The following is a 25,880-nucleotide window of genomic DNA, read 5'->3' as shown; positions in this document are numbered from 1 at the left end:
GTAAAAAAACAAAATGTAAATGAAAAGGCAAGAAAAAAGGGGATTGAAGAGAGAAACAGGGAAAACCGTTGAAGGGCATTTCATCCCTAGTCAGGTATCAAACTATTATGTGGACCTAGCTACATGTTGTAATTGCAAGCTCCAAACCAATAAGCTAACCAGCTAGGCGATCAGGATTGCACCAATATCATGCCTAGCCAAAAGGTAGCTAGAAAGAATGATATAATGCTGCACTGTCACATTATTGTAATCAGAATACGAGGACCTAGCTACTTGTTACTCTTGCAGGCTCCAAACCAATGCGCTAACCAGCTAAGCAATCACGTTTGTAACCATATTGAGCACAGACAAAAAGTGATTAAAATGGGTAATATTATGCTGCACTGCTACATTATTGAAATCGGTAGTAGCCCTTGCAGATTGCTGAACAGCATACCTTCCAACTACTAAGTACCTCAAGCAAGTCAAGAAAGGAGCCAACAACATATGTGCTTCATAAAATGAGGATGTGGCCTAACAGCTAGAGCGGTCGACCTCGAAGCTGGGGAACTGAGTTTGAGCCTTGGCAGGGCCGCTCAATATCCTGTGATTCTGGGCAAATCACTTAACGCGTCCCTAACAAAATGAACGCGTCCATCTGTAACAGAACTGATGCTTATGTGAAGTGCTCTTTGATCCGACCTTACAAGTCGACCAGGGCCCTTCGCTCGGATGGAGAAAATCTGGCCATTGTCCCACGAGTGAGGAAAGCACGAACAGGAGGCCGACGGTTCTCACTGAATGTGTCAAACAAATGGAATGCTCTCCCTAGAGAACTTCGAATGGAACCGGATCACCTGAAATTCAGAAGAGCACTTAAAACCTTTTTGTTCCCTACCACCCTCTAACCTTGCTTCTCGCTTGAGTTCACCAGGTTCAGATTAGGATTAGCGCTGGGACGCTCCAGGGCAGCCATGCGCTCTACAAGTCCAAATCAAATCAAATCAAATCAAATCAAATCATACCTTCGGGTTGAGTTTGCGCTATATAAAACTCTCCCCCCCAAAAAAAAACAAATAAGGGAGAAAACAACTGAGAAATATTCCTGCCGAACCAGGTCTCAAACCCATTTCAGGATCCTACCTTAATTCACAGGCTCTCAATTGCCATGCTATATACCAGTAGAGTGCAAAACCCCAAAATGGACTCCAAGTGGTGGTATTTTACTTCATTACCTCAAAGTCAAAATGGGTTACAGCCCTAGGTAAATGCAAAATGCTGTACATCATGCCAGCAGACCATAAAGTTCCCTTGATGAATCAGAAGAGAGGCCAGTTCATAGCTATCTAAGTACCAAAAAATAGCCACCAAAAAGTACTATTCACAACTACTAAGACAGAAAAGGAAAACGTTGAATTAAAAATGAATCAAAGAGAAAAAGAGGAAACACCAAGGAGAGAAGAGCAACACATTTGATTCTTATTCATGCAAAATATAAGAATGCATTGCTGTATAGATATTAGCAATTGAGGTAAAAAAGTACATCTGAGACCAGACCAGTTGTGGTCCTGGCACATCAGACTTGAATAATGCTACAAACAGGCATATCAGAATTCAATAATTACAGAGTAGTGGACATTTCAGAATTGATGTTGTTGAGACCATGTTTGATGGACTGTAGGCAGTTAATCCATCAGATCTCTTAGCGTTGTAGTTTCTGTACTCTATCACCACATCTCTGGTGTACTTGTATGTGATCAATACCCATATTAGAAATCTGATTGATCTGACTTGATTGATGTGCATTTGCATAATGAATGGATATGGGGGATCTTGAGTCTGCATGTTTAATTGTTCCAAAATGTTCTTTCTATCTTTCTTTCAGAGCTCTCTTGGTCAAACTAACATTTTAATGTTCACATATACAAGTAGTCACATAAACGCAATAATTCGTATTGCAGTTTATGAAAGCCCTGATCTTGAACCATTTGCGATTCCTTAAATGCTGACGCAAAGTTAAGGAATCGCAAATTTTGCAATTCCTTAAATTTGCGATGCAATTTCAATGATACCTCGCATTTCCCGATTTTTTTGTCGCAAACGTTGCAATTTTGCGAATCGCAGCATTTGCGAGAAAAAAATCATTTGATACATCTGCCCCTAAGAGACTTATCATTGAGGAAGGTATGATGCTCTGTAAGTCACTCGACGGAACCGCTTGATATAAGAAAAATATCATCAATTCCATACAAGGACTTTCTGATACCCCACTTGTAGTTTTTCGATCCAGGCATGCTCCTCTCATTTCAGCCCATAAACAGGTTGCAATAAGAGGAAACAAACTTGGCACCCATAGCCGTGCCATGCAGCTGATGAAAAAAATCCTTTTGGAACAGGAAATAGTTATTTTTTAGGACAAATCTGGTCATATCTAATAGCATTTGTATGTATTTGTAGAGGCTAGCACTATTAGATGAAAAGCGTATTGGAGTGCTAGCAACCCATCCTTCTGGGTAATTATGGTGCAGAGACTCTTAATATGCATTGACACCAACAGATATGTATTTTCCCATGGGATTTCTGACAATTTACTTAAAAGATATTTGGTGTCCCTGAAGTACGATGACAATAAAGTCACCATAGGTGCTAAAAAGATATCAATGTATTCTGACATTTTGTCAGTACAGGACCCAATCCCTGATATTATTGTCCTGCATGGTGGATTTGTTCCCCCTTTGTGTATTTTTGACGAAATATAAATGATTGGTATGACCACCAGATACTATTTTTTTCTAAGTAAAAAAACCCTCTTCAAGCCATTCGGATAATAACATCTATCTTCTTTGAATGGCTCTCTCATACTCATTGTTTGATCACTTGATATAATCGGTGGCCACATTTAATTGTCTGATCGCATCCTTTTCATAATTCACAAAATCCATTAACACAACATGCAGGAAAGTAGGATCTTCTTTTATGGTTACCCCCCACTTTTTGTCTGGTGTTATGCTGTTTCTGACTAGTCTGACAGGGATCCTGCTGATCAGGACCCTAGTCTCTGTGCTTTCGACTCGTAAATTGGTATGGTAAGGACTTAGGTACGTCCCAGATTGGATACTGTAGTACACTTATCAGACCCTAGTATATGGTACTGAGGTACCCAGGCCATAGGTACACGAGGGTCCCCCATGAGCTAAAGCATGTATTATGTCACCATTGAGGGACTACTCACACAGTAACTAGCTGAATATTTGCTCTCGGCCAGCTAATGGCCCCAAGCATATATATTTCACATGTGGTAGGGTCTGTAATGATTTTAATTTAGCCCAACATCTTTTTAAAGCTATGCCCTTCATTAATTATTTATATATCTCAAAAAAATACCCTTTCAGGCATAGAGTGATGAATAAATTATGCAAAAAAAGAAGCAGAGAACTCGGGTAGTTCTCAAGTTTAGGTGAAAAGCAGCTCCTATATAGAGCACTCTCAACACTAACGACACTCTAGATCTGCTCACCTCAAATGTCTGCTATTCTATCAAAGTCTATAGGCATAGGATTAGCTTAGTGCCATCCACGCTGCGATAGAAAAGGACAAAGTCTTTTGCCATTTCTACAGCAAAGTCTTGAGGCATAGGACAAGCACAGTGCCATTCTTGCCGAGCTGTAAAATGACAAAAGCCATTTATCACTCCAGGCACAGTATTACCACTTTGAATTGGTTAAATACCAACCGAGCCAACCTGAAATGAGTAAATCCAACCCCTGACACAGTGTTTTGCTCCTAAATAGAACTCTTCAGAGAGGTATAGCTTTGTCCAGACCTGGAGTGGTAAATGGCTTATGTCATTTTACAGCTCGGCAAGGACAGCACTGTGCTAGTCCTATGAAGGGTTTATAGATATATGGGACATATCGGGGCACTTAACCATGAAACTTGATCAGATATATCTCAAACACGTTGGATACATTTAGATTCAGGTATTTGACATTAATTCAAAGTATGGCAAAAAACGAGACATTGCATTTAATATAAGCAACATCTTAAGGCTAACTATATTTATATGTTTTAAGAATCTATGTATTCCAACATCAAATGTCTCATTATAGAAGTGGTGAATATTTCTCTTCTATGTCCAAGAATTTTAACATCACGTGATGTTCACCTATTATGCATTGTCCCTTTAAAAACGTTAAACAGTCAACATTGCCATGTCCTGTAAACAAGGCTCGCAGGAGCCAAAACGTGTTATGGCGACTATGGAATAAAGAACTATTTGCACTTACTTTGGGTACATGTTTGGAGCAGTCCGCTTGAACGATGGAAGAAAGTGATATATATATATATATATATATATATATATATATATATTCACTGAAAAAACCATAGGTTTCAGAGACGTTATAGTTAGAAACTAGCATTTGAAAAACCTTAGAAATTCACAAAAAAAACATAGGTTTCAGGGGTGGACATTTCAATCTTACAAAACCATTGAAATTCCTCTGTTATAGTTAGTTCTGCAACTAAAACTCACGCACCCGCAATGCACTGCTGATGATGTCACATATTACATCACTATTGACATGGTCAGTGACATCACGGATGACATCACTGATGACATCTCATATGACATCACTGATGACATCATCCAGTAAATGTGGTTTAGTTTGAAATTTAAATATATATATATATATATATATACCAATCTGTTTTGGAGATTGAGTGGATGTATAACTGTCTGGATGGAGGATTTAGTAGCTGTCTGACTGTCTGTTTAAGTGAGTAATTAAAAGTGTCTCGCTTAATACATGGATTAGTATCTAAACTATGTGAATGTGTGCATCACTGTCTCTGTTGTTGTATAACATGCTGCATCAGTTAGTCACTAACTACATGAGTGTGTATATTAGTTATTGATTAGTTGGGTGAGTTGGGTGAGTATTTGTATGGGACACTGAGTTTGTGTGTGGTTGGATGGGGTGTGTGTAACTCTATGCATAGATGTGTGAATGGTTGATTGACTAGGTGTATAGGTTTAAGAGTGCATGTGGAAACAGTTGTGTGGGTGACTGAGCATATGTATTTGTGTGTTGGTGAGCAAATATGTTTTAGTTGTAAATCTTCAACAAAGTAAAAAAATAAAAGCCATTGTATGTGAGAGTTGGTGTATATAAATAAATATATGTAAGAGTCAGTGATTGTGAGAGTAACTATATGAATGAGTGTATAATTGTAATGGTGATTTTTTAACATATTAACTATAAGCTACTATGTGTTTGAATAAATGAGGTGTTGTGTGTATAATTGTGTAAGTGAGTAAATGTAAGTGTGATTCATTTTTTTCATGAGGAGTAGGATGACTGCATAACTGACTAAGATGACTGCTGATATGTCAATGTCTATTTATGTGTATAAGTGCATTTGATAGTGTTCTATTAATTAATGACTGCATGTATAAGTGATTCTATTGTTGAATGGGTAGTTGTGTGTGTAGACGTAGGAATCAGTGAGTGGGTATGTAGTAACTGGTATTGGTGTGTCACTGCTTTCAAATATGGTACTCTGTATTTTACAGTGAGTGATGAAAGGTTATACTAGTGTATGATGAGGTGTATCAGATTGTCACGTGGATGATGTCATCAGGGATGTCATTTGAGATGTCATCAGTGATGTCAATGACCATGTCATGAATGATGTAATATGTGACATCATCAGCAGTGCATTGCGGGTGCTCGATTTATAGTTAGCAGAACTAACTACAATGGAGGCATTTCAATGGTTTTGTACAAGTGAAATGTCCAGCTAACTATAACACCCCTGAAACCTATGGTTTTTTCAGTGAATTTCTAAGCTTTTTTAAATGCTAATTTGAAACCTACGTTTTTCTCAGTAAATTTCAAAGGTTTTTTAAATGATAATTTTTAAGTATAATAGTAGTTAAACCTATTTTTTGGATCTGATTTTCTACAGTTTTTTAATTGCTTATCAATATTTTATTCAATAAATAACAATATATATTTTCTGAAAATTGGGGGAAAAAATTAAATTCAAACTGAAATATTGTTGATTTTTTTTGTTTTATTTTTTATTTTAATATATTTATATCATTTTCTTTTTTTCCAAATCTTTTTCGCAGTCGCACGCCCAAAGCGTACACATCACGGTGGGTGCGTGGATTCTAGCCGCCATTTTAGAAAAGTTGTGAAGGTTCCGCGTACGGTGTGCAACAGCTGTGTGTTTTTCAGTTACATCATATACATTTAATATTATGTGATGTGTGCGATTGGTATGCGACCAGTCTGTGACTCCTGCTCCAGCGCATTTGTGACACATGTGCATTACGGTACGTGACGCTTGTGCAGTGGCGGGTCCCGTGTGACGTCATATATGTGCTGGAGTGCACTGGTTGCGCGACTCCCACAAACAATGTTTATGTTCTAAAATGATATGTATGTATCTATAATATACATATTAGGGCAAGAGATTATTGAAGATATTCATAAAAATAATATATTTGTACTTGTAATAAACGTATAATATTTTTAAATATATTTTCGTGAAGTCGCGTCAGATGCGTGCTTCGTGAGCGCTGAGTGCGCGGATCCCATGTGACCTAAAAAAAAGATTTCAATGGTTCATAACATTTCCCACTGTAACTATTGAAGGACCCCACCCATTTTAATCATCATCTCCAGAGAGACATCTTGTTAGACGGACCGGGAGGGTCGGCCGAGTTTACGGGGAGAGGTCTCCAGGGAGAGCCGTCTCCAACGACTGTACAGATAAGCAACTTCCCCCCCACAGACGGACACCACACAAGATTGAAGGTTAACGAGACTTTATATGCAATTCTTAGGTTACGTGGATATAATACAAGGAGGTCTGGACTCAGGGGTCCCCTCGGTTCTGATCTCTGGATGAGAAAAAGGGTAGCGGGACAGTCTTAGTTACCAATGAGTTCAATAGCTCTCAATCCTCGAGCTCGGCGTGGTTGCTGATCGGGCCGTGGAGGAGCCAAGCAGGTCCCGAGATGGATGAAGGACGGTCGACGGGCCGTGGAGAAGCCAAGCAGGTCCCGAGGTGGATGAAGGATGGTCGACGGGCCGTGGAGAAGCCAAGCAGGTCCCGATGAAGATGACGGTTACAACGGTCCGCGGCCTCGCCAGCAGATCCGGACGACGGTGAAAGATGAAGGTTACGACAGCTGTGGCAGCGCCAACAGGCAGGACGATGGTGCACAGGACAGAGCTACGGCAGCGCCAGTAGTCCGTCCAGGATGAGTTCCTCTTACGTCTCTCGACTCCAAGATACAACTGCCTTCCTGTTCTGGAGCTGCCCCAGTTATAGGGCTGGTGTGCTTTGATGTCCGGACCCTCGCACTTGGAGGTCGGGAGGTCCGGGATGAGGGAGTCCAGACACCCAGCAGGGGGGTGGAGCCAGCGCCCGGGGAGGCGATGGGCGAGCGGCACTTGGTGGGGGAGAGCCATCGACACCTCCTTCTCCCATTGACTTGCCAAGTAGCCCGCTCACCTCCTGGGTGGATGGTGGTGCCGGGATGTCTGAGGCCTGGCCAGGCCCAGGGTTGAGGTCGGCCGGGGGCCAGGCGGCCACGTGGTGAAGTGTCCAAGATGGCGGCCCGGGCTGGGCGCGTGGGCCGGCAGTGGATCGGGCCCACGAGGTCGACATGCTCGAGGGCAGGGGTCCCTGAGGGGACGGAGGACGTGTAATGGTGGTGTGGGGTGCTTGTGTGACCGGGCTCGGGCCTGGTCGAGCCGGGGGAGAGCGGCCCTTCGTGTGGCCTGTCCAACATGCGTCCCCCCCAGCTGAAGGCGGGGAGAGTCACCCATCCTCTTGGGGACTCTCTTCGTCGAGGCGGAAAAACCGGGACAGGCCATCCGCGTTGGCGTGGTCGGACCCAGGCCGGTGTTCAACGGTAAAGTCCATACCTTGCAAGGAGATGGACCAGCGTAGCAGTTTTGGGTTTTCCCCCCGCATATGCATCAACCACTGCAGGGGTCGGTGGTCAGTCTGCACCCGAAAGTGGGTGCCAAAAAGGTAGGGTCGGAGCTTCTTGAGGGCCCATACCACAGCGAAGGCTTCCCTCTCGATGGTGCTCCAGCGTTGTTCCCGTGGTAGGAGTCTCCGGCTGATGAAGGCCACCGGTTGGTCGAGGCCTTCGGTGTTCACCTGGGACAGGACCGCCCCAATGCCCTGGTCGGAGGCGTCCGTCTGGACGACGAACTCCCGGCTGTAGTCGGGGGCCTGGAGCACAGGAGCGGAACACATGGCGGCCTTTAGCTGTTCGAAGGCCGCTTGACACTCTGGGGTCCAGTTCACCTTCTTGGGCTGATTTTTTGATGTGAGTTCGGTGAGAGGCCCCACGATGGTACCATAGTCTTTCACGAACCTTCGGTAGTAGCCCGTGAGGCCCAGGAAGGCTCGCACCTCAGTTTGAGTGATAGGGGGTTGCCAGTTCTGGATGGCGGCAATTTTCAGTTGTAGAGGGGCCACTAGACCGCTTCCCACCTGGTGTCCGAGGTAGGTCACTGACCCTTGTCCAATTTGACATTTGCTGGCCTTGATCGTGAGGCCAGCTCGCTGAAGGGCTTGCAACACTGCTTGGAGGTGGTGGAGGTGCTCGGTCCAGTGGTGGCTGTACACAGCGATGTCGTCCAGGTAGGCGGCGCTGAATTCTTCGAGCCCCGCCAGGACCTGATTGACGAGCCGTTGGAAAGTCGCTGGAGCATTTTTCATGCCGAAGGGCATGACCGTGAAATGATAGTGGCCATCGGGGGTGGAGAAGGCAGAACGTTCTTGTGCTCGGGGTGTGAGGCCGATCTGCCAATAGCCTGCCGTTAGATCGAAGATGCTGAGGTAGCGGGCAGCGCCCATTCGGTCGACCAGTTCATCTGCCCGGGGGATGGGGTGTGCGTCCGTTCTGGTGACTTCATTCAGGCCCCGGTAGTCGACACAGAACCGGAGTTCGGGTGTGGTTCCGGGGGCGGCTGCTTTGGGGACCAGTACGACCGGGCTGGCCCATGGACTGTCGGAGGGCTCGATGACCCCGAGCGTGAGCATCTTAGTTACTTCCGCCTGGATGCAGGCCCGTACCCGATCAGGTACGCGGTAGGCCCGGTGGCGGATAGGAGGGCTGTCTCCGGTGTCCACATCGTGCACACACCAGGGAGTGACACCTGGGGTGAGGGAGAACAGGCTGGCAAATCGTGATAGGAGGGCTTGGCACTCGTGGCGTTGTTCCTGGGTGAGGGTCTCCGAGAGTCGGACCCCATCCACGGAGCCGTCTTGTTCCTGGGTCCGCAAGAGGTCCGGGAGAGGCTCGGAGTCGTCTTCAACCCCGTTGTCTGTGGCCATCAAGAGGCTGAGTTCTGTTCGTGCAAAGTGGGGTTTCAGTCTGTTGGTATGGAGGACTCGGAGCGGATTCCGGGCGGACTCCATATCGATCAGATAGGTGGCAGGACCCTTGCGCTCGATTACCTTGAAGGGTCCCGTCCATTTGTCTTGGAGAGCGCACGGTTCTGTGGGGGACATTACCCAGACCTGTTGCCCCGGCTCGAATTCAATAGATGAGGCGTTCTGGTCATACCATTTCTTCATGTCCTCTTGACTGGCCTCTAGGTTGGCTTTGGCTAGGTCTCTGAACCGCTGGGACTGGTTGCGGAGGGTGAGGAGGTACCGGAAGACATCCGGAGGACTCTTGGCCGGAGGCATCTCCCAGCCTTCTTTGATCAGGCTGAGTGGCCCCCGTACTGGGTGCCCATAGAGCAGCTCGAATGGGCTGAAGCCTAGGGACTTCTGTGGGACCTCCCGGTAGGCGAAGAGGAGGCACGGCAGCAGCACGTCCCACTGGCGACGGAGGGGTTCTTCCAATCCCCCGATCATCCCTTTTAGTGTGCGATTGAACCGCTCAACAAGTCCGTTTCCTTGGGGGTGATAGGGGGTCGTGAAGCGGTAGGTGACCCCACACTGTTGCCAGAGGGACTTCATATATTTGGAAATAAAGTTCGTGCCTCTGTCACTGACGACCTCTCGGGGGAACCCCACACGGGAGAAGATCCCCATCAGGGCCCTGCCGACCACTGGGGCTGTGACGGTCCGGAGAGGAATAGCCTCAGGGTAGCGGGTGGCGTGGTCCACTAGTACTAGGATGAAGCGATGGCCTTGTCTTGTACGTGGGTCTAGGGGTCCCACAATGTCTATTCCGACCCTCTCAAATGGGGTCGTGACCACGGGAAAGGGTTGCAGGGGGGCCTTTAATTTGCGGCCGCTCTTCCCACTGGCTTGGCACGTGGGGCAAGATCGGCAATGCTGGTGCACATCGTTTCTCATTTTTGGCCAGAAGAAGTGGGTCACTAGGCGGCTGTAGGTTTTATCTTGTCCCAGGTGCCCTGCCAGGGGGACATCGTGGGCCAGATTTAGCAGGAAGTCTCTAAAGCGGAGTGGCACCACTAGTACTCGGTTGGCCCCCAGCTCGGCGATTCGTTGCTCGCTGTACAATAGGTCATTGTCCCAGTAGACCCAATGAGTTCCGGAGGTATCCCCTGCGCTTTGGGCGAGCGCTTGTTGTCGGAGTCCCTCAAGGGAGGGACAGGTCTTCTGCTCCTGACGAAATTGTTCTTGTGTGGGCCCCCCTTCTTGAGCCCACTGGTCGAGGTTAGCAAGGTCGGAAGGTTGAGCAGGTTCGAGGGGGATGCCTTGGTCGGGGGTCTCGGCGGGGACGACCGGAGGCGGAGGCGCCGGCCATTCTGGTTCTTCCGGGTGATGGTTGGCACGGGCGGCCATGGACCGGGTGGTGACGCACGCCCAGTCTGGGACGCCCAACATCCCCAAGTGTTCTTTTCGCTCCACGGCTGCCCACGGGGAGCTTTCCAGGTCATTTCCGAGGAGGCAGTCCACGGGGGCGTCGTCTCGGACCGTTACTTTCAACATGCCGGAGACCCCTCCCCACTCAAAGGGGACGCAGGCCATCCGACACAGACTCTCCGAGTTGTCGGCTGATCGCACAGGGCAGAGAATGTTCGGTAGATATTGTTCTGGGGTCACCAGATGACAGCGGACGGCTGTCACACTGGCCCCGGTGTCTCGAAGGGCTTCGGCCCGTTGTCCATTGATGCTCACCCACTGGCTGTACTTCTGGGTGTTAGCGGGTAGGGGGACCCGCGGGACCATGTCTCTTCCCCCTAAGCACGCGAGAGTCATGGCGGCTGGCTCCCACTCTTGATACTCTTGCTCGTCTGTTTCTTGTTCCTCGGAGATCTGTTCTTCCCCTAGTGCCGCGGCGGCCACCTGGCGGGGTCTTGGACTCTGATACTGCGGGCAGCTTGGGTCGTTTGCATAGTGGCCGACTCGTTGGCATCGGTGACATGTAATATTGGCTCTGTATCCCGGTCGCGCCGGGGTGCTGCCCCGGTTGGCCGGGGGGGTGGTGCTGGTAGTGGGGGCGGCCGGAGTGTTGTCTCTTCCTCGTCCTTGGCCCCCTCCTCCTCCTCTGGATCGGTGGTGACCATTGTTGTTCCTGTTCTGCTCGTAGGACCCATTCCGGCCCACTCGGGTGATCTCCCACCGGTCAGCTTCGGCTGCGAGCTGCCGGGGATCGGTTAACTTGCTGTCGAGGAGGTGTTGGCGTAGTTCAATGAAGCAGTTGTTGGACAGATGCTCCCATACCATCAGATTGAACAACTGCTCGTAGGTCGTGACGTTGTTCCCTCTGATCCAGCCTTCGAAGGCTCGGCTAAAGTACGTTACATAGTCCACCCAAGTTGTACCTGGAATGCGGGTGCAGTCTCGGAACCTCTGACGGTACATCTCGGGCGTGAGGCCATAGCGAGTGAGGAGGGCCGCTTTCATGTGGTCGTAGGAGGTCATCTGGTGGTCTGGAAGCTGTAACAGAGTATCGCGGCCCTCATTGAGGAATTTGCCCCATAGGCCGGCTCCCCAGTCGGCTCTATCGATCCGGTGCGCAGTCATCGCGATTTCATATGCCTTAAACCATTGCTGGATGTCGTCTTCTCGAAAATATTCTCGGACCACATCCTTGGGGATGTGCACTTTTCTGTCCGTGGTCCCTGGGGTGGACGGTCTGTCGGGCACCCCTAACTCTTTATTCTGTTTGCGCAGGTTGATCTCGGCTAGGTTCCGCTCGTGCTCGTACGTTAGTCTTTTTTCCTCGAGCTCCCTTTGCCTCTGTTTCTCCTCTCTTTCTTCTCGGAGGCGAAGGTGCTCTAAGTTTATTTTTTGCTCGGCCAATTTGAGTTCTATGTCCATCTTGAGTCGGGCCATTTCGAGTTCGTGTAGTCGGGCTTTTTCTCTTTCTTGGATCTCGTCTTGCGAGAGACCCGTTCTTTGCTCTTCAGGAGCCGTGTTGGTCTTTTTCGCGGTGCTTTGCTCCGGGGCTTCGACATCCCCGGTCTCTGCCCAAGATTCTAGGGCATGCTTAAAATCGTCCTTGGTACTTAGTCCGGTGGTAGCGATACCTAGTTCGATGCAGAACTGCTTTAGTTCACGATGGCTGTATTCCTCTAGTTTTTCCATTTGGAACTTCTCAGTTGATCCGCTCTCTTTAGTCGACATTGTTGTTCGTTGTGGGGTGAGCTACTCTCTGTACGTTATGCGGTGATTCGGATCCCGCCGCTGCCACCAATGTTAGACGGACCGGGAGGGTCGGCCGAGTTTACGGGGAGAGGTCTCCAGGGAGAGCCGTCTCCAACGACTGTACAGATAAGCAACTTCCCCCCCACAGACGGACACCACACAAGATTGAAGGTTAACGAGACTTTATATGCAATTCTTAGGTTACGTGGATATAATACAAGGAGGTCTGGACTCAGGGGTCCCCTCGGTTCTGATCTCTGGATGAGAAAAAGGGTAGCGGGACAGTCTTAGTTACCAATGAGTTCAATAGCTCTCAATCCTCGAGCTCGGCGTGGTTGCTGATCGGGCCGTGGAGGAGCCAAGCAGGTCCCGAGATGGATGAAGGACGGTCGACGGGCCGTGGAGAAGCCAAGCAGGTCCCGAGGTGGATGAAGGATGGTCGACGGGCCGTGGAGAAGCCAAGCAGGTCCCGATGAAGATGACGGTTACAACGGTCCGCGGCCTCGCCAGCAGATCCGGACGACGGTGAAAGATGAAGGTTACGACAGCTGTGGCAGCGCCAACAGGCAGGACGATGGTGCACAGGACAGAGCTACGGCAGCGCCAGTAGTCCGTCCAGGATGAGTTCCTCTTACGTCTCTCGACTCCAAGATACAACTGCCTTCCTGTTCTGGAGCTGCCCCAGTTATAGGGCTGGTGTGCTTTGATGTCCGGACCCTCGCACTTGGAGGTCGGGAGGTCCGGGATGAGGGAGTCCAGACACCCAGCAGGGGGGTGGAGCCAGCGCCCGGGGAGGCGATGGGCGAGCGGCACTTGGTGGGGGAGAGCCATCGACACCTCCTTCTCCCATTGACTTGCCAAGTAGCCCGCTCACCTCCTGGGTGGATGGTGGTGCCGGGATGTCTGAGGCCTGGCCAGGCCCAGGGTTGAGGTCGGCCGGGGGCCAGGCGGCCACGTGGTGAAGTGTCCAAGATGGCGGCCCGGGCTGGGCGCGTGGGCCGGCAGTGGATCGGGCCCACGAGGTCGACATGCTCGAGGGCAGGGGTCCCTGAGGGGACGGAGGACGTGTAATGGTGGTGTGGGGTGCTTGTGTGACCGGGCTCGGGCCTGGTCGAGCCGGGGGAGAGCGGCCCTTCGTGTGGCCTGTCCAACACATCTCTTTTCCTACAAGAACCCTTTTTGCTTGTTTATTTTTTGGTGTTTTTCAAAAAATATCAAACAAAATGGCATCTGGACAGCAGCAGCAGGAGGAAGTATCTTCTGAAGAAGAATTCTTGCAGAAGGCACCACGTCCAGAGGCCGGAATCTATTGTTTGGAAATTCGGCACTTTTCCACCTGGAGAGAAGAAAGTAAACGCGAGAAAGGTGACAAGCAAAATTTGTGACCGAGTCCTGTCAACAGACAGTGAATTTTTATTTTCTTGTGGCACTGCTTCTATGTACAAGCATCTCCGGACCACACATCCTCTCAATCTTGTTCGGGAGGAAATGAGGCGAGCTGCTTCGAACCCCTAACCTGCTGTGGCATGTAGGTCTGGAGCATCCTCAGGAACACCTGCAATAGGCATTAGGCCAGAATTCGCCTTTCTCGTGCAACACTGCGTGAAGTGTAAAAAACGTCTATGCTTCGGTGAGCAGTCAGTGGATGCAGTTTATGCTGTGCAACAGAACTATCATTGTTAATTTTTATTGTTGTTGTTTTTGGAATGATAAGTAATTCCAAAAGTTTCCTGGTTTATTCGTTCTTTTTTTTGTTCATTTTTTCAAAAAACACAAAAAAATAAAATAAAGTAATAGGACAAGTAGATAGTGCTGGATGGGTGATTGGAGAAATGCATGGGACATACAGGAGGATTCCTACACTGCATAGGTACTAACTGGGTATTTAGAAGAGCGTATCAATAGTTTGTAGCTGGTAAGAGGTGAGAATGCATAGTGTACAAAATATTGTACCTGCACTTGTGTTAATGACTAAGCCATTTCTTATGTATATGACTAATAACTGGAGTCATTTCAGTGTTGCAAAGAAAGTGTGTGCCGAATTTATAAGTGCTTAGGTATTGGTGGAGTGATAGGATACGTAGATAGTGCTGGATGGATGAATGGAGAAGTGCCTGGGACAGACAGAAGGACTCTTAAACTGCATAGGTACTAACTGGGTATTTAGAAGAGTGTATCAATAGTATGTAGCTGGTTAGAGGTCTGCATGCATAGTGCACAGAATACTGTAGCTGTACTAGTATTGGTGTGTCTATGGTTTCGAGAATGATAGTCTGTATTTTAGGGTCTGAGGAGGTGCATCAGATGATCATGTGGATGAAGTCATCAGTGATGTCATTTGAGATGTCATCAGTGATGTCACTGACCATGTCATGAGTGATGTAATATGTGACGTCATCAGCAGTGCATTGCGGGGACTCGAGTTATAGTTAGCACAACTAACTATAACGGCCGAATTTCTCTTGTTTTTTATGAGTGAAATGTCCAACTACCTATGACGTCCATGAAACCTGTGTTTTTTCCAATTAATTTCTGGGTTTTTTAATGCTAATTTCTAACTATAATGTCCCTTACCCTTGTGTTTCTATCAGTGAATTTTATATATATGTATGTGATCTCTTCTCACTCTTACAAGGAAGGAATAAGCACTCAGGTTGTAGTTTGGAAGTATTCAATCTGCAAAGGATGTGATCCATGCGTTTCGGCTCCTCCAAATCTTGATAACGATACAAGACGTCATTGTAGCATCCTTATTTAAATGTACAAATGCCTAAAGTTGCCAACATTAACAAAGGACTACATATTACTTTAATCCAAAAAGCTGGCGGCCATATTGACATGGTCACGATGTGAAAATTCAGGAATTGATACAATAAAGAAAAGAAAACAAGTGTTAATATGCACACAATGTTATTTCAGCATATCTCGCACTTGACAGCCATACCTGTATGTTCGTCAACGTGACTTATTCATAAAAAACATACTTAGGATTGAAAACATCAACATAAACAATGGACTACATATTACTTTAAAGCGAAAGGCTATCGGCTATATTAATCTGGGCACATTGCGTATTATAATGGTTCTTACAGGAAAGAAAAGAGAAAAAGGGGGTGTTAAAATACACACACTATCCCTAAATAAAGTTATAGCGATTATAGTTCCATTCCATTCACAGCTCATTTGAGATGTCATGAGTTATGTCATGAGTGACGTAACTGACCATGTCATGAATGATGTAATGTCTGAGGTCATTAGCAGTACATTATGGGCTCGTACGTTATAGTTAGCTCAGGTACCTTCAACTGCTGAATTTCACTGGTTGTGTATGAGTGAAATCTGAGTCTAACTGTACCGTCCCTGTAATCTTTGTTTTTTTCAGAAAATTTCTCATTTCTTTTAACGTTAAGATGCATATCACAATGGATGGTGGGAGGGTGGAAGCAGGGCCGGGCATTGTGTTGCCCCCACCCAAGTTTGCTGCTCCTGCCTTCCCTCCTCCTAGCAATCCATTGTCCAAGTCAATGTCCCTGCTCCCTTATTACAGCCCTGTATGGCTGTTTTTCTGCATCTGGCCTTCTAGCCTTCTCTGAACACTTAGCTTGCTGCCCCCATACACTTCCTCCCTATCCTCTGTTGTCTGAATCCATGGACTAGCCTCCTCCCCCCTGCCATGCATGGTCTGATGTGTTGCCACTGCCCTCCATGTAGTGTGATGTACTAGTCCACTCGTCCTGCCCTCCATTGCCCAATTCTATGCCTCATAATTGACCTCCTGCTTAGCCTCTGTGCTTAGCTTGCTGCTCCTATTCTCCTTCCCCCTGACCTCCGATGTCTGTGTGCATGCCCCTGCTCCATCCTTTTTGCCCACCATGTTCCATGGACCTGCCACTCCTATCTACTCTGAGTGTTCTGTTGAGCTGCCACTCCCCTTTCACATGCCTAGCATTGTCAGATGAATATAACCTGTCCCTGCCACCTCCACCCTGCCTGTCTACTTTCCATGCCCCTATCCCCTTCCTCCTGTCCCCTATGGTCCATTTTAATGCCACACCCTTCTGCCCTCCCTGGTCTGTTGTGATGCAACTGCTCTTCCTGGCTGCCCCCTGTGGTCTGTTGTGAGGCCCCTTCCCCTGAACTCTAGTCTGTGACTAGGTCCTGTCCTTTCCTTATATCCTCCATGGTAATTTGTGCATGCGCCTGCACCCTCCTTCTTGCCCATCATAGCCATTGTTCTGCCACTAACCTTCCCGCTTGCCATGCATGGTCTTCTGTGCTGCCACGACCCCTCCCACCTTCCCTGTGCGGTCAGCTAGCTTCCCCTGACCCCCTCCCTCCTTCCCTCCATGGTCTGTGTGTATGCCATTATAGTCTCACTGTTGCTCTCCATGGTGTATCTTTCTTCTAGTGCCCATCCTGCCTGACCTCAATGGTCATCTTGCTGCCCCTGCCCTGCCCCCTGCCCCCAGCCCTCTGTTTCCATGTGCAGATCCCTATTCCCTCCCTCCTGGCTTATCTGTTCCATTGTAATGCCCCTGATCTGTCCCTCCTGCTCTTTATGGTCCGTTATGCTGCAGCTTTCTCTCCTGTCTGTCCATTACGGTCTGCTAGCTACCATTGCCTCTTTCCCCTCTGTTCTCTGTTGTCCATGTGTATGGTCCTGTCCCCTCCCTATTGCTTTCTATGGATTATTGTGCTGCACTCCTGTCCCGCATGCCCTGTGTGGTGTATTGTGCTGCTGCAAACCCTGATGCATGCCCTGTAGGGTAAGTTTCGTGCACCTCTCCATGTCCCTCCTGTCCTCTGTTATCCGAGTCCATATCCCTACCTCAATTCCTCCTGCCTTCCATGATCCAATGTACCATACTTGCTACCATTTTGAACTTGGTAAGAGGGAGAATTCGGAAAAAAAACTGGGGTATCGATTTTCCCCTTTGACTTACATTGAAAAAGAGGAGATTGTAGATAGGAGACAGATCAAGTAAAACCCATTTGGGCTTAAAAACATTGGACGTTTCCTGGCTGAATCGGGTCTGTTGGCATGTATGGTTGTACTACCACTGCCTCTTCCTTCTGCTAACAATGGTCTATAATATTGCCACAACCTCTCTTGCCAGTCCTGTATTGATGGTGTGTTGCCCCTGCCCCCCTTTCCACAGCCCTCCATAGTCTGTTGTGATGCCACTGCCCTTCCTGCCTGCCCAGTGTGGTCAAATTGCTGCCTCTGCACCTTCCTGCCTGCCTTCAATTTTCAGAGTCCGTGCCCCTGGCCTCTGCCTCTCAACAGTATCCTAATGAACAACTAGATTGCTAACATTCTATATTTATTACAACAGTGTGGAAAGCCTGACGTCATCTTGATGTAATCAAAACTATAATACCTAGAGCATTTCCTTTAGAAAGTACATACATGAGAGGGTGTTATTTGCATCAAAATTATGGTTAGTGCTCTAAAAAACTAAAATGAAGACATATTTTCTGAGTTTTCAAATAGTGACAAAGCACTTTTAAATTATTTGTCATCTTTATTTTTTTTAACCCGTTGACCACTTGACTAAATGTTGCACTTAGGGGAGAGGATGTGGTGTTACTTCCAGAGCTGCAGACTTTGCAACTGGGGAACCAGGTTGGAGTTTCTGCTTCAGCTCGACATTCTGTGATTCTGGTCAAATCACTTAATCTCCCCATATCTAAAACCAAAATGAATTTGTTCTTGCGTGACTTAACCAATGCTCATGTAAAGCACTCCAATACCTGACAATTCTGCACTATATAAAACTACAAAAAAACAAAAAATAAAAAGTGTTTTGCACACTTCTGTCATTGGGCTACATGTGGGCTACATCTGGGTGATATTTGTGCTACATTTGGGCTCTTTTGTCTCTGGTGTCCAATTTTTGGGATAATGTGTGTTAATATACACACACTATCCCTAAATAAAGTTCTAGCGATTATAGTTCCATTCCATTCACAGCTCACTTGAGATGTCATGAGTGATGTCATGAGTGATGTAACTGACCATGTCATGAATTATGTAATGTCTGAGGTCATTAGCAGTACATTATGGGGGTGTAAGTTATAGTTAACTCAGGTAACTATAACTACTGAATTTCACTGGTTGTGTATGAGTGTAATCTGAGTCTAACAATACCGTCCCTGTAATCTTTGTTTATTTCAGCAAATTTATAGGTTTTTTTAACGTTAAGAGGCATATCACAATGGATGGTGGGAGGTTGGAAGCAGGGCCTGGCATTGTGCTGCCCGCACCCAAGCTTTCTTCTCCTGCCTTCCCTCCTCCTAGTCATCCATTGTCCAAGTCCATGTCCCTGCTCCCTTATTACAGCCCTGTGTGGCCGTTGTCCTGCCACTGGCCTTCCCGCCTTCTCTGAACAGTTAGCTTGCTGCCCCATCCACCTCCTCCATATCCTCTGCTGTCTGAATCCAAAGACAAGCCTCCTCCCTCCTGCCATGCATGGTCTAATGTGGTGCCACTTCCCTCCATTTAGCATGATGTACCAGTCCACTCATCTTGCCCTCCATTGCCCAATTCTATGCCCCATCATTGACCTCCTGCTTAGCCTCTGTTCTAAGCTTGCTGCCCCTATTCTCCTTACCCCTGCCCTCCGATGTCTGTGTGCATGCCCCTGCTCCATCCTTTTGCCCACCATGTTCCATTGACCTGCCACTCCTATCTACTCTGAGTGTTCCGTTGAGCTGCCAATCCCCTCCCACATGCCTAGCATTGTCAGATTTCTATAACCTGTCCCTGCAACCTCCACCCTGCCACATTCCATACCCCTATCCCCTTCCTCCTGTCCCCCATGGTCCATTTTACTGCCACACCCTTCTGTCCTCCTTGGTCTGTTGTGCTGCAACTACTCCCCCTGCCTGCCCCATGTGGTCTGTTGTGAGGCCCCTTCCCCTGAACTCTCTTGTCAGTGCCAAGGTCCTGACCCTCCCTTCTGTCCTCCATGGTCCATTTTACTGCCACACCCTTCTGCCCTCCCTGGTCTGTTGTGCTGCCCCTTCCCCTGAACTCTCTTGTCTGTGCCCAGGTCCTGACCCTCCCTTATATCCTCCATGGTCCTTTGTGCATGCCCCTGCACCCTCCTTCTTGCCCATCATAGCCATTGTGCTGCCACTAACCCTACCGCTTGCCATGCATGGTCTTCTCTGCTGCCACAACCCCTCCCACCTTCCCTGTGTGGTCAGCTAGCTGCCCCTAACCCCCTCCTACCTTCCCTCCATGGTCTGTGTGTATGCCATTATAGTCTTACTGTTGCTCTCAATGGTGTGTCTTTCTTCTAGTGCCCATCCTGCCTGACCGCAATGGTCATCTTGCTGCTCCTGCCCTGCCACCTTTCCCCCAGCCCTCTGTTTCATTGTGCAGATCCCTATTCCCTCCCTCCTGGCTTGTCTGTTCCATTGTAATGCCCCTGATCCGTCCCTGCTGCTCTTTATGGTCCGTTATGCTGCAGCTTTCTCTCCTGTCTGTCCATTACGATCAGCTAGCTACCATTGCCTCTTTCTCCTCTGTTCTCTGTTATCCATGTGCATGGTCCTGTCCCCTCCCTATTGCTTTCTATGGATTGTTGTGCTGCTCTCCCGTCCCACATGCCCTGTGTGGTGTATTGTGCTGCTGCAAACCCTGATGCTTGCCCTGTAGGGTCAGTTTGGTACACTTCTCCATGTCCCTGCTGTCCTCTATTATCCAAGTCCATATCCCTACCTCAATTCCTCCTGCCTTCCATGATCCAATGTACCATACTTGCTAACATTTTGAACTTGGTAAGAGGGAGATTTTGAAATAAAACGGGGGCATTGATTTTCCCCTTTGACTTACATTGAAAAAGAGGAGATTGTAGACAGGAGACAGATCAAGTAAAGCCCATTTGGGCTTAAAAACATTGGGACGTTTCCTGGATGAATCGGGTCTGTTGGCATGTATGGTTGTACTACCACTGCCTCTTTCTTCTGCCCACAATGGTCTATAATATTGCCACAGCCTCTCTTGCCAGTCCTGTATTGTTGGTGTGTTGCCCCTGCCCCCCTTTCCACAGCCCTCCATAGTCTGTTGTGCTGCCACTGCCCTTCCTGCCTGCCCAGTGTGGTCAAATTGCTGCCTCTGCACCCTCCTACCTGCCTTCAATTTTCAGAGTCTGTGCCACTGGCCTCTGCCTCTCAACAGTATCCTAATGAATAACTAGATTGCTAACATTCTATATTTATTACAAAGGTGTGGAACGCCTGACGTCATCTTGATGTAATCAAAACTGTAATACCTAGAGCATTTCCTTTAGAAATTACATATATGAGAAGGTGTTATTTGCATCAAAATTATGGTTGGTGCTCTAAAAAACTAAAATGAGGACATATTTTCTGAGTTTTCGAATAGTGACAAAGCAATTTTAAATGATTTGTCATCTTTATTTTTTTTATCCAGTTGGCCACTTAGGGGAGAGGATGTGGTGTTACTTCCAGAGCTGCAGACTTTGCAACTGGGGAACCGGGTTGGAGTTACTGCTTCAGCTCGACATTCTGTGATTCTCGTGAAATCACTTAATATCCCCATGTCTAAAACCAAAATGAATTTGTTCTTGTGTGATGTAACCAGTGCTCATGTAAAGCACTCCAATACCTGACAAGTCTGCACTATATAAAACTGCAAAAACACAAAAAATAAAAAGTGTTTTGCACACTTCTGTCATTGGGCTACATGTGAGCTACATCTGGGTGATATTTGTGCTACATTTTGGCTCTTTTGTCTCTGGTGTCCATCTTGGGAGATTTATTTGTTATGAAGTTTCCTAATTTCCTCATCTACTGCAGTCTCCTCAGTAAGAAATGTTTTCAGTTTTTTACTTTGATTCCATCAAGAAGGTATTCAGATATGTCACGATATGTCACACATTTGCCATAAATTCTGAATGTTAGCACTCTAGTTGCTCATTATATCACTGTAGTAAAGCTACTGCTCACCACGGAAGTCTGCTGCTGGTATTGAAATGCATGTTTCAGTCTGCATGTCAGAAGTTTTTAATGAAATAGAAGAGTATTTGAGAAGTCACTCAAAATGTGACCTAATTTTTCTTTCTTCAGCACTAATCATAATTTCTATGGCAAAATGAACCCCCTCATTGTGTTCCTTTTGAAATTAAATGTTTTAAGTGTTACAAGTATACTCCAATCAAGATGGCTTCAGGTGTGCCATACTTTTGTCATAAGAAAGACAGTAAGCGCTCTAGTTGTTCTTAAGAACACTCTGGGACATTCTGTCATTGAGCTATACCTGGTCTACATCTGGGTGATATTTGCGCTACATTTAGGCTCTTTTGTCTCTGATGGCCTTCTTGGGAGACTTATTTGTTATGAAATTTCCTAATTTCCTCATTTACTGCAGTCTCCTCAGTAGGAAATACTTTCAGTTGTTTGCTTTGATTCCATCAAGAAGGCATTCAGATGTGTCACACATTTGCCATAAATTCTGAATGTTAGCACTCTAGTTGCTTATAAGATCACTGTAGTAAAGCTACTGCTCACCAGGAAAGACTACTGCTGGTATTGAAAGTGCATGTTTCAGTCTGCATGTCAGAATTTTTTAATGAAATAGAAGAGGATTTGAGAAGTCACTCAAAATGTGCCCTAATTTTTCTTTATGCAGCACTAATCATACTTTCTATGGCAAAATTAATCCCCTCATTTTGTTCCTTTTTAATTTAAATATTTTTAAGAGTTACCACTTTATTCCAATCAAGATGGCTGCAGGTGTGCAATACGTTTGTCATAAGTAGGAGTGTTAGCTCTCTAACTGTTCTTTAGAACACTCTGGGAAGCTGCAGTAGAACACAAAGGAATCAACTGACAGTCCCTGCCCTTGTTGGATATACATATTTTACTGAGAATATCAGACTTCATTCTCACATGACTGAGAAAGATAATGTGTTAATTTACAGAAAATATGCTCTCAGTTTAGCTTATAGATCACCTTCCAAACCTCTGTGGGAAAAGCATGAGAACATAGATTTCTCTCAAACATGATGCATGATATCCCAGCAGAAGGCTTTTTCACATGGTAAAATCACCTTAGAACACATCACAATTCCTAAAATCAGTATGGTACCATCAACAAATGATTTATAATGTAACTAAAGTATTAAAACCTTCTATTAATTGCAATGCTTTTTAATAAAGTGCTATCATGTATATTGGTCCCAAGATGGCTGCCAACACTTCTTGGATGAAGTGCTGACAGCCAATCAGATCTCATGATGAGATGTGTGGGTAGGCCCTGTCAGATATATATATATTTCTTTTTCCATTAATATTTTGAAAACTACTGAACGGCTTTACACCATTTAACAAAAAGGGCTCTTTCTGAAGCAAGGGCTACCTTTTTGCCAAATTTAGCGTAATTCCGTTCAGCAGTTCGGGCTGTAGCCTTGTTTAAAGTTTCCTATTGAAAATTGCATGGAGAAAACACGTTTGGGACCCCCTTTTTTCTCGGTCCCCGCTTGCCGAAATACCCCGAAACTTTGAAGATAGGAGTGGACCAAAGCAGGCCATAAGTTTTGAAAATTTCGCGGAGATTCGTATATAATGATTGAGTGCCAGTGCTATGTAATTCCTCATAACCTCGCGTAATTTTGCTGTCATTTCTAGTAATTACACTACAGCAAATGATGTGAGTTACGCCCACCCGTAATTTTTATTCTAATAGAACGCTACTGTGCTCTAACATGTACTTCCTGCTTCTCTTGAATATACACCTGCTGCATAACGCTGTCAGACTGTTGACGGCAGCATGATGTGCTTCCCAAAAGAATGACATAAAGATTTAGGGCCATATTTATCATTATTACACGTAATGCAGCAAGACACCTTTCTGTGCTACACTGTGTGAAAGGGAGATGGCAGGAATGCACCATATCCATCAAGATATGGCACATTTCTGCTCTCTGCCTGCGGCGGTGCACAAACAGCTGCCTAGTGCCAAAAAGGCACCCTTGCCACATGGCGCAAGGGTTCTTGCATTGTAGAAGCGATTGCTTCCTGCAAAAAATAATCTTCGGAGGCTTTTTCCTGTTTCTAGGAAAAACAAGGAGTAATAAAGGTATTTCTCCTCATTACACATCCGCTGGAAAGGCGTAGCATTTCGATGCATTTCCAGGTTTATCAGTCTTGGTAAAATTAGGAATGCACCAAATCCTTTGGTGGATGCATGGTTGCATTGTCCTTGCACTACCTTCCGGGGTGCAAGGGTGACACCAAACTTTGATAAATATGCCCCTAGGTCTTTAGCACTGGACACAGTGCTTTGGATGTTGCCTTGCTAAAAATATACTTCATAAACATTATGAAAAAGAAATAAAAACTTTTACTGTGGCACTGTGAAATAAAAGCAAAACATAGAAGGAATTTCAATGCAACAACATAATGTGGCTGAACTTTCTTGGATTTGTGGGTGCAGCGGGTTTAGGGCGCTAAAGCCCTTTTTTAAATGAATGACAGATAGCTCCAAACCTGATTGCCAGTAAAGAAGACATGGAATACTTGGACCTGGAAATAAATAAACGAGGCGTCCTTCCCACTACACAAGAAAATCAGATGACAGCGTATTTTTTTCCGAAAGAAAAGTGGGAATAAAAGCAACATTTATGTAAAATAAGCAGCTGGCCATGATTAGTTCTCCGTTAACATGGCCCAGCTGGCCAGAGATGACAGTATGGAGGGGGGATGACTGCAGAGCTCCATATGTTTATATAAATCACGAAAATGGCAGTCATGATACCGGGGCAAAAGAGCTACGCATCCCATTTTAGGTAACCTCTTCAAACAACACCATATAACACTGGAAGAGACATTACTCCCCAACACAGTATCTGGTTCCAGTTTCCGCCTATGGTCTGATGCGCACCGGTCTACATCTGCCAATGTTCTGTTGGTGGAATCTATCAAAGCAATTAACTTCGGGAATGTGGGTTCGAGACGGCGAGTGTGCTGTTGTGCTGACACTTCTCAGAGCGAGCAGCAGGGGCGGAAGCACAGTCGGAACACGTGTAATTGTGATTAGACGTTAGCAAATGGATTCCTTGGAAAGATTTGGCTTATCGAGGAGGTTTGTAAACTCTTTCAAGATGGTCGTCTCTTTGTAATTTACGTGGCTGGGTCCTTTTCCGAGCGTCATGGTTATGCTATTGTCTGGTCTGTGATTTTTGTTCCTTGCTCGATATTTTATGTTACACCCACTCTCATATTAACTACACTATCAATTTTGCATTGTCGTTGACTTCACTTCACAGGTTCCCTTTGCAGGTTTATATTGCGGCTGCGTGGGCGTACATGGCTGAGTAATGTGCCATGGTTGAATTAAGATCTTCTTGAATTCCTGTTCTTTTCAGAAAAAAAGATGGAAAGTAAGCAGCATGGTCATGGTGATATGAGTGAAATCCAACAGATATTTGGCAAAAATGCTATCCTTTGAAGAATAGTTACAGAATACAAGCATTAAGGTCTGCTGTCCTACTGGTATTGTGCTCTTGCAGGGTAAAATATTATCTAATCATCAGCAGAGCAGAGGTCTTAGCTCTGGAATGGTAGGTGGCTACCAAGCTGCCTGCACCTTGCTGCCGGTAAACTCACTGCCTGAGTGTATCACAAAAAGATAAAATAAGGAGTGCAGTGTGGTATAAATGGAGGGCACCATTCTTTAAAAAAGGGAACACGAAATAAAGAAGTAGGCGGCAGAAACTAATCATGACTTAGTTTCCATGTCGAGGTCTGCTCTCATGACTACATAGCATGCCCCATTTACCCTACCCACTGAAGGCAATCCTTCCTTGACTTGCTAGAATTGCTCTTAGGAAGAAAGACACAGAAAAGGGTACTCTGGGTGTGGGTGGAGGGAAAGGGGGACACCCTGTTTAAATAAAAAAAATTGGAGGAGATTAGAATTAGTACTTACTACCTATGTCAGTAAACATCCTGTAGGGACAGAGGATTCATGGAAAAAGCACTCAACATGGAAATTTAAACATGAGAATGATATTTTAAGAGTATTGGGATTCCTTCGAGGACAAACATTTGTGGCACTGCTGCTGATACCTCCAGTTAAATGTACACTGGCTATCTTTACAGCGAGGTCCTTCTAAACCTGACTTCAGTGCAGCAAAAAGGCCCACGTAGAAAACCTGGTTTTCTTTTTTTTTGCCTTGGGTGCACCCTCCCAGGGTAAGCCTCAATACCTTTTCACTGTCTTTTGGAAGAGGAAAAATGATAAGTTCCACTTACCTCGA

The sequence above is a fragment of the Lissotriton vulgaris genome, chromosome 3_1 (genome assembly GCF_964263255.1).
Source record: "Lissotriton vulgaris chromosome 3_1, aLisVul1.2, whole genome shotgun sequence".
NCBI classification, from domain to species: Eukaryota; Metazoa; Chordata; class Amphibia; order Caudata; family Salamandridae; genus Lissotriton; species Lissotriton vulgaris.
The sequence above is the reverse complement of the archived record's forward strand: the minus strand, read 5'-3'. Positions refer to the sequence as shown.